Genomic DNA, 10,718 nt, shown 5'->3' with positions numbered 1-10,718 from the left:
GAGCTTTTAGGAGCTGAAGCGGAGATTAGTGTTGGCACCAGTTTTGGTTTTGTCCTCCGGAGAGGACGGATTCATGCTCTACACCGACGCATATCTTCAGGGTTTGGGTGTTGTTCTGATGCAGCACGGCAGAGTAGTCTCCTATGCTTCTCGTTAGTTGAAGGAGCATGAGAAGAACTACCCTGTACATGATCTGGAGCTAGCCGCCATCATCTTTGCTTTGAAGATTTAGCGGCATCACCTGTATGGTATTACCTTTGAGATTCTTACTGACCATAAGAGTCTCAAATATATGTTCACTCAGAAGGAACTCAATCTCCAACAGAGGAGATAGATGGAGTTTCTGAAGGATTACGATTGTACCATTAGCTACCACCCGGGGAGAGCTAATGTGGTTGTCGATGCACTCAGCAGGAAGTCCAGAGGGACTTTGGCTTGCCACTGAGCTTCAGTTACGGACTTGATTCAGGGTTTCTCTGAGTTAGGCCTTGAGAAGCAGGGACATATAGAGCAGGGTATTCTTGTTACCATGGCTGCTCAGTCATCGATCAGGACGAGGATCCGAGAGGCCCACGCCGGTGATCAGCATTTTCAGTTCATTGGCAGCCAGATAGCTTCCGGGCAGCAGACCGAGTTCACACGAGATGAGGAGGGTATTATATATTTCCGAGGCAAATTATGAGTACCTCAGTCTCACCTGGTCTTATAGGAGTTACTTCAGGAGGTTCATCGCTCTCAATTTACAATCCATCTAGGCGGGACCCACATGTATCGAGATTTGAGGTGTTCCTACTGGTGGAACGACATGAAAAAAGACATCACAGAATTCGTAGCTAGATGTCTTGTCTGTCAGCAGGTGAAGGCAAAGCACCAGAGACCTGCCGGATTATTACAGAGGATTCCGATTCCAGAGTGGAAATGGACACACATTACCATGGATTTTGTGGTGGGTTTGCCTAGGACACGACGAAGTCATGATGTGATTTGGGTAATCGTTGATCGATTAACCAAATCGGCGTACTTCTTAGTGATCCGAAAGACTGATTCCCTAGATCGATTGGCGGATCTGTATTATCGGAAGATCATCATATTACATAGTGTTCCTTTGAGTATTATTTCGAATAGAGATCCTCAGTTCACGTCCCGATTCTGGCAGAGTCTGCAGCAGGCCTTGGGCACTCAAATCCGTTTCAGTACAGATTTTCATCCGTAGACAGATGGACAGTTAGAGCAGACCATTCAGACTCTAGAGGACTTGCTGAGATGACCATTTGCCATTGGTAGAGTTCGCCTACAACAACAGCTTTCATTCGGCTATCCAGATGCACCGTTTGAAGAGTTGTATGGTAGGCCTTGTCGGGCACCCACCCACTGGGATGAAGTTGGAGAGGCCCAGCTGTTGGAACCTCATAGAGCTCAGCAGAAGGCAGAGTTGGTCCGTACTATCAGACGGAGGATGTCAGAGGCGCAGGACTGCCAGAAGAGTTATGCAGATCGGAGACGGAGACCCCTGGAGTTCTCTACTGGTGACCATGTTTTTCTATGAGTTTCACCCACGAAAGGGGTGAAGAGATTTGGCCTTAGAGGTAAGCTAGCTCCACGATACATTGGCCCTTTCCAGATCCTAGAGAGGATTGGAGCAGTAGCTTATCGCCTGGCGCTACCACCGGCTCTGGCAGGCATACACGACGTATTTCATGTATCTATGCTGAGGGGATACATAGCAGACCCATCTCATTTGTTGTCTGATATACCAATTTCCCTTCAACCTGACGCCAACTACGAGGAGGTTTCGATACAGATTCTAGACCAGAAGGAGCGTCAGTTGCGGAACAAGACTATCCAGCTAGTTAAAGTCGGATTGCAGCATCATTCAGACGAGGAGGCTACCTGGGAGCTCGAGGATACGATTCGAACTCAATACCCCCATCTTTTCACTTGAGATATGTGGATTAATTTATCGTTCAACATTTATACTCTTTATCTATTGTTAGTACTTGCTGATGGTAATGAAAATTTAGGGACCAAATTTTTATTAGTGGGGGAGAATGTAAAATACTGACAAAGGACGAATAACCATAAGGGAATTTTTCAAAATTTTTAGAAATTTTCTGAGAATTTTCGGAGACCGTATGATGTAGGTTACGGGGATAATTATGGGGCCACGGAAAAGCCTGTTTAGGCTATTCCATTTTAACGACGAAAAGTTTGATTTTTTATTTTTCTTTTCCTTTTTTCTTTTTCTTTTCCCCTCACCCGTCATCGTCCCGTGTCCTACTTCTCCCCCTGACTAAACTCCTCATCTCCCCTCTCCTTATTTCATCGATCCCTCTTCTCCTCTCCTCCTCATCGCCGACCTTCCCCTTCCTCTCCTCCCGATCCCCCTTCCGCTCCCTCTCCCCTCCAGCGATGCCAAACCACCACCGACCTTGCCGACGCCGCAAATTGGCACTAGTCAGCCATCAGTTACTTGAGCCCGTCGCCTGTGCCCTAGCCGCCGTCTGCCCCTCACAGCGATGACATCTCACCATTTCCCTTTCCTCTTCCTCGATCTCCACCAGATCTTGATTCCTTGTCTTCGTCAACATGGATCTGTCATCGATCCTTCTCCTTCTCTCGATTCCCTCCTTGCAGAGAAGTCGGACACCGTCCGTGATTTGGCAGTAGGAGAGTAACTAGCTTCACTTAGTTTACTCTTTCGGTTGTTCGTTTGCCCAAGATCCAAGACCTAGTGCAGGACATCACCTCCTATTCCGACATGAGGTTGCTGGTGCAGCTTCCAAGCATCTTTGATTCGACCAGCCCTAGGGATCAATTGGGAAGTAAAATTTTTTGTGTGAGATGTTGATTGATTAGTGTTTGGATTAATGCTCAGAGGGAATATGTTGATTATGTTATAGGATGTTTGATTTGGGAATTTGCAACTCCACCTTGCTCTGGCCATTGCTCTCGACAGAATGCACCTCCGGCTGTGAGCCAACAAAAGAGTTTTCAGATTGAGGTGAGTTTTATTCAGCTTTCGAGTTAGATCTGATTTATGTGGTAGATCATGTGTAGGCTTGATTTGAGGTTGTAATTAGTTGTGATGTGATTAGGGTTTTGCTCTAACTTAGTATTAGGGATTTTATTTAGCTATTCTTTTGGATTTAGCTAAATAAAATATATATATTGTTTGACGTAGGACTCTGATTCGAGATGGGTGTCTCGACTTTGGATTGCTTGGTGCTACCTTCTTTTTGAGGCGGGTACCTTGACCTATCTATTTTCATATGTCTTGTTGATATGTTTAGTAGATCTTAACAAGTAGTAATAATTATGTTTATATCTGCATCGACATGTCACTATTTGTTTCCGAGCATGTTTTGTTTGTTACTTGTTTAGCGTTCATGCCCTGTTTACTATTTATGTTATAGAGGTAGTGACATGTCATGCTATATGATATACCGGACTGGTTAGATATCATACCTGACCTGTGTATCTAGATCATATTATTTGATCCACGTATATGGTACATGTTTTTTTTATGGAGGTAGATAGGATAAGGATATTTCTATGCTTAGTGTCATGCACATCTCGCATGATTACATGTTGTGCAATAGTCAGCTCCATTATTGTTGAGCATATCGCCAGCTACATGGATCTGCACACACCACTACTCATGGATTAGTGGTATATCAGGTAGGGTGTATGGCAATTCTGCTCTGTTAGGCACCGCTGGTCTGGTGACACAGCGTGGTAGCCGGCAGACAGTTCTACTCTGTTAGGCTCTGTTGGTGTAGTGATGCAGCGTGGTAGCCGGTAGACGGGTTTTGCTCTGTTTGGCCCCGTTGGTCCGCTCATGGGTAGTGTGACGTAGCATGGTAGCCGGCAGGGATCCCTCCTCTAGACTAGCTCAAGGAGATGAGAGCATTGCGCTCCCCCACTTATGATTTGGGGTAGGAGGATAGGTGTACTCCGACAGTATCCCGTCCACTCGGTCACTCAGGAGCAGTGATGGCAGAGTGCATGGTTGTCACAACCCTACCCACTCGGTCTCACCATCGTGTGTGAGATGGCTGACTGGCGTCAGAGGTAACCAGGACATGTTATGGCATCATATGCATTATATGTGTTGGGTCTTTCAGGCCGCGAAAACCGCTTTTTCGTGTCGCGGAAACCTCAAAACCCCCGCCACCGGATCCGTGCGAATAATAAAATTTCGAAAAACTACGAGTACGAGTTTACTAACCTATAGATCTACACTAGAACTATATGTTAAAGAGTTTTACCCTCGTAGCGTGCCCTTCGCGAGTCCCGTTTGTCCAAGGAGATGCCGGATCTTAAGTTGTCAAGGTAGACAACTCTCTATGTATATCCACACGAACAAATCGATGGAGGGAGAACCTTAGAGTGTACTAGCACTCCAAGAAGGTCTCGACAAGATGAGGAGAGGGAGAGCAAGAAGAGAGAGCAAGGAAGAAGATGGAATCAAAATTGCCTTGAATGAAAAAGAATCTCATTCATTCCCCTTAGTGGCCGGCCACAACAAAGTGTAACTCCTCTCATTAATGTGGCGGACCACATTAAAGCAAAGGGAATTTGTAACCTCCATTAGGTGGCACACACATGTGTTAACTATGATGATGTGGCACATCATCATTGGCCACTTAATGCCAAGTCACAAATGATGTGGCATAAAGTCAAGTCAAACTTGACTCTTCCTCTTCCTCTCAAGTCACGACAAACTTGACTTAATCTCTCTCATGGTTGATCTAATCCAACCATTTAATTCAAGACAATTTAATATAATGAATCTAATTCATTTAATTAAATTGATTCAACGAGTCATAATCTAAATTAAACTCATTGAACACATGAATCAACTTGAGTCCAACTAAATTAGCCCAATTAGGATTACTCTTAATCCAATTTGATTCATCACATGAACCTAATCCTCTTGGTTCATCATATGAACCTAATCTCCATCTAATTATCATTAGTGTGTGACCCTATAGGTTCTTGTAACGTTGGCAATGCCCCTAAACCCATTTAGGAGCATAAGTAATGAGCGGTATCTAGCAACACATCATTACTACCCAAGTTACAAGAATGTTCAGATCAAACATCACCTTGTGACTACTAATTGTGACTCCTCACAAAATATGACAAGTGTCCTTCTATCCTAGACATCTAGATTGATCAATGTGAGGCATAGACCGTGTCATCCTCTGATCAATCTAAATCTTGAACTCCAAGTAGACTCAGTAAATCAAATGAGCTCAATATCTCATATTGACTCATTTGGGCATGGCTATGCACTTCGTGGTCTCACTCTATCAAGATTATCGATGTCTCTCCCGTCATATAGGAGGGATAGATCCCATCTACATCACTCACATCCCTCTGCATAATTCGTTACATACCCAGTAATCGCCTTTATAGTCCACCCATTTACGGAAGACGTTTGACGAAACTAAAGTACATAACTCCTTATGTAGGGAACCATGGTGACTTCAGGTCTAAGGACTAGTAGTCATACTAATAGTCACATGAGAAAGTATATGACACTCATATAACGATCCATGATACTTTCTCATGGCGGGTCATTCAGTATACATTCTCCAATGCATACCCATGTGTCAACTTGATATCTCTATATCCATGACTTGTGAGATCAAGTCATCGAGTTGACCTACATGCAAGTCTTATTGCATTAACATTGTCCCTGAATGTTAATACTCGACTAGGAATGATTAAGAGTAGTGTTCCCTATATCATCTCACTATTGATTCAACCAATCGATTGATATAGGTAAGAACCTTCTACTCAAGGACGCTATTATACTTATTTTATTTGGCACCAATACAAGTAAATATAATAACCAAAAACAAATACCTTTATTTATATAAGAATATGATACAACAAGTCCATAATACAATCATCAAATGATTGGTTCTAGGGCTCTAACTAACAAACTCCCACTAGCACTAGTGCCAATCAGTGTAGGCTCTAAGCCCCAATGACCTAGTGTGACCATCATGCTTCCTCTGTGCCAAAGCCTTGGTCAAGGGATCTGCAATGTTAGCCTCTGTAGGTACTCTGCAAATCTTCACATCTTCTCTCTCGATAATCTCTCGAATGAGATGGAAGCGCCGTAGTATGTGTTTGGTCCGTTGGTGTGAGCGAGGTTCCTTCGCCTATGCTATAGCTCCATTGTTGTCACAATAGAGCTCAATAGGGTTAGTGATACTGGGAACCACCCCAAGTTCAGTGATGAACTTGCGGATCCAAACTGCCTCCTTTGCTGCCTCTGATGCAGCAATGTACTCGGCCTCGATCGTAGAATCAGCTACTGTGTCCTGCTTCGAACTCTTCCAGCTCACAGCACCACCATTTATACAAAATACGAACCCTGACTGTGATCGATAATAATCCTAGTCGGTCTAGAAGCTAGCATCACTGTAACCCTTTACAGCTAGCTCGTCATTTCCTCAATATATCAAGAAATATTCTTTAGTCCTTCTTAAGTACTTAAGAATATTCTTGACCGCTATCCAGTGACTTTCACCTAGATCTGACTGATATCTGCTCGTCATGCTCAAAGCATATGAGACATCAGGTCGAGTACATAGCATGGCATACAAGATAGATCCTATGGCTGAGGCATAAGGGATCTGATCCATGCGGTCTCTCTCCTCTCTAGAAGAGGGACCTTGAGTCTTCGAAAGACTCACGCCATGTGACATCGACAGAAATCCCTTCTTGGAGTTCTACATGGCAAACTGAAGGAGTACCTTGTCAATATATGTACTCTGAGTTAGGCCAAGTAATCTCTTAGATCTATCTCTATAGATCTGTATCCCTAGAATGCGGGATGCCTCACCTAAGTCCTTCATTGAAAAACATGTCCCTAGCCAAGTCTTAACAGACTGTAGCAAAGGGATGTCCTTCCCAATGAGTAGTATGCCATCCACATATAATATGAGGAAGACAACTATGTCCCCTACAACCTTCTTGTAGACACAAGGTTCATCTTCATTCTTGATGATACCAAACTATTTGATTGCATCATCGAATCGAAGATTCCAGCTCTGAGAAGCTTGCATTAGTCCATAAATGGATTTATGCAGCTTGCATACTCTGCTAGTATGCTGTGGATCTACAAAACCCTCAGGTTGTGTCATGTACACATCCTCGAGCAGGTTTCCATTCAAAAACGCGATTTTGACATCCATCTACCATATCTCATAGTCATGGCATGCTGCAATAGCAAGCATGATCCGAATAGACTTAAACATGGCTACTAGAGACAAGGTTTCATCATAGTCAATACCATGAATCTGCTTGATACCTTTAGCTACCAAACGACCCTTATAGATAAGTCTATTCATGTCAGCCTTTCTCTTAAAGACCCACTTACACCCAATGGGTTTTACCCCTTCAGGTGGATCAACCAAAGTCCATACTTGGTTGGTGTACATGGATTCCATTTCGGATCTCATGGCCTCTAGCCATTTCTCGGAATCTGGTTTCATCACAGCTTCTTGATAGGTGATAGGCTCATCCTCTATGAGCACAACGTCATTATGGTCAGACAAGAAAAATGAGTATCTCTCAGACTGACGACGTTCCCTATCAGACCTGCGAAGAGGTATGTCTACTTAAACTGATTGTTGTTCCTCAACTCTTTGTGGAACAACATCATCCACAACACTTTGTGGTTCCAGTTCAACTTCCATCGAGACTTCAGTGCTATGGTCTGCATCTTGAACTTCTTCAAGATCGAACGTACTCCCACTAGTTTTTCTAGAAACAAAGTCTCTTTCTAGAAAGACCCCAGTCTTTGCCACAACTACCTTATGCTGACTGGGAATATAGAAGTAATATCCCTTAGTTTCCTTGGGATATCCAATAAAGTAGCACTTGTCAGATTTGAGTCCTAATTTGTCGGAGACTTGACGTCGTACGTAAGCCTCACTACCCCAAATCCTCATAAAAGACACCTGAGCATCTCTCCCAGAACATATCCTATATGGTGTCTTTATCACGGCTTTGGATGGAACTCGGTTGAGTATAAAAGCTGTCGTATCTAGAGCATAACCCCAAAGGAATGTCGGAAGATCTGTGTGACTCATCATAGATCGTACCATATCTAATAGGGTACGATTCCTCCTTTCGGATACACCATTCCACTGTGGTGTTCCAGGAGGAGTGAGTTGGGATAGAATCCCACACTCAGCTAGATAGTCACGAAACTCATGGCTAAGGTACTCTCCACCTCAATCTGATCGAAGTATCTTAATACTCTTGCCAAGCTGGTTCTGTACTTCATTCTTGAATTCTTTAAACTTTTCAAAGGATTCTGACTTATGTGTCATCAAGTACACATAACCATATCTACTGAAGTCATTAATAAATGTGATAAAGTACCTATAACCGCCTCTAGCAGTGACATTGAAAGGGCCACATACATCACTATGTATAAGTCCTAACAAATCAGTCGCTCTTTCGTTGTATCCACTAAAGGGAGTCTTGGTCATCTTGCCTAGTAGGCATGACTCGCACGTCTCATAAGATTCAAAATCAAATGAGTCCAGCAAACCATCCTTATAGAGCTGGGATAAGCGCTTGTCATTTATATGACCTAAGCGACAGTGCCAGAGATAGGTTTGGTTCAAGTCATTTGACTTGAACCTCTTGGTATTTATGTTATAGATAGGGCTTTCAAGGTCTACAATGTAGAGTCCGTTCATCAGAGGTGCACCACAATAGAACATATCTTTTAAATAAACAGAAAAACATTTGTCCTTAATTATAAAAGAGAAACCTTTCTTGTCCAAACAAGAAACTGAAATTATGTTCTTAGTTAAAGTAGGCACATAACAACATTCATCTAATTCTAATACAAGCCCAGAGGGCAGAGATAGATGATAAGTTCCTACAGCAACAGCAGCAACCCGTGCTCCATTGCCTACTCGTAGGTCCACCTCACCCTTCGCCAATGCCCTGCTATTTCTCAGCGCCTGCACATTAGTACAAATGTGAGAAGCACATCCGGTATTTAATACCCATGATGAAGAAATAGATAGATTGACTTCTATAACATATATACCTGAAGTGGAAGTCTCACTTCGCTTCTTCTTAAGATCTTCCAGGTACACCTTACAGTTCCTCTGACCGCAGTGGAAGCAGGTAGCATCTTTGGCGACCCCTCCTTTAGGCTTCAGTGCCTTGCTTTTGCCCTTGGCTTGGGACTTTCCTTTGCTTTTGGGCTTGCCCTTGCCCTTGTATTTCTGAACCATCAGAACAGAGTGGGGCTTAGCCTTCTTAAGGTTTAGCTCAGCAGTTCTTAACATGCTAAGCAGCTCGGGCAGTGACTTATCAATTTTGTTCATATTGTAGTTTAGAACGAACTAACTATAGCTATCCGGCAAGGATTGCAAGATCAGGTCAGTGGCCAGCTCTTGGCCAAGCGGGAATCCCAACCTCTGTAGGTTTTCTATGTACCCAACCATTTTGAGTACATATGGGCCTACAGGAGCCTCATCTGACATGTTGCATAGAAATAGTGCCCTTGAGATCTCAAATCTCTCATGCCACACTTGTCCTTGATACAGTTGACGAAGATGTTCAACCATATCGTAAGCGCCCATTAACTCGTGTTACTTCTGAAGCTCAGAGTTCATGGTCGCGAGCATTAGACAGGACACATCTAATGCGTCATCTTGATGCTTCTTATAAGCATCTTTGTCAGCTCACGGGGCATTGGCAGGAGGAGCCTCCGGAATGGGCTGCTCCAGAACGTACAGTTTACGTTCCTGGGTGAGAACTATTCTCAAGTTCCTGTACCAGTCCAGGGAATTTGATTCGTTGAGCTTATCCTTCTCAAGGACAGAACACAGGGAGAAAGAGTTCGTATTCGACGTCATGGTTATCTACAACATAAAAATGCAGAAAACAAATATCATATTCTTTTAAATCATTTAATTAGGTCTTTAACTAAATAATGCTCCCACTGAATTCTATAATTCATGTGGGACAAGATCCACATCATACTAACTCTTGAGTTAGCTTTGGCTAATACGTCCAAGATTTAGTATGATCGGTAGGTAACGATTTACCAATTACATCTCTATGTAACTCTTGTTTATAGGATCATTATCCGTGGTTATATTAAAACTTGAGTTAGCTTTGGCTAATACGCCCAAGAATTAATATAAATATGATTTATGTCCTATCTTTTCAACCATTGGAAGAATGCCTATAGTTGTACTCGATCCAACCGAGTTAACTAAGAATACTCAATCTAATTGAGTTTGTACTCGCTCATGCGTTGATAAGCGGGAACAAGATTGTCCCTCCGTACCCTACCAAGATAATATGTGTTGCTCTACTTTGGCAGATTCAACAACACATGTGATCGAGGTAGTGATAGGTATCATGGCATGGTAGGCATTAGAGTTGATGCGATTGAGATCTAATCTAATCGAGAGGGTGCATCTTGTACACGATTTAGATCTAATCTAATCGTTAGACACTAATTAATTACTAATTATGCATCACATACACACAAGCAATTAATTAAATTATTTGTGATTAGTCATGGCCCTACTACGATCTTCTCAAACCAATGAGAAGATCGGATGGTCAACCTAAGGTCAACAACTTCTTAAGCTCCTCCCTTTGACCACCTTGTGTTGCTCGCGCCCTTCTCGTAACTCCGTCTCGAGTGAACCTTC

This window comes from Zingiber officinale, chromosome 11A, assembly GCF_018446385.1.
Source record: "Zingiber officinale cultivar Zhangliang chromosome 11A, Zo_v1.1, whole genome shotgun sequence".
NCBI classification, from domain to species: Eukaryota; Viridiplantae; Streptophyta; class Magnoliopsida; order Zingiberales; family Zingiberaceae; genus Zingiber; species Zingiber officinale.
This window is presented reverse-complemented; position numbering follows the sequence as displayed.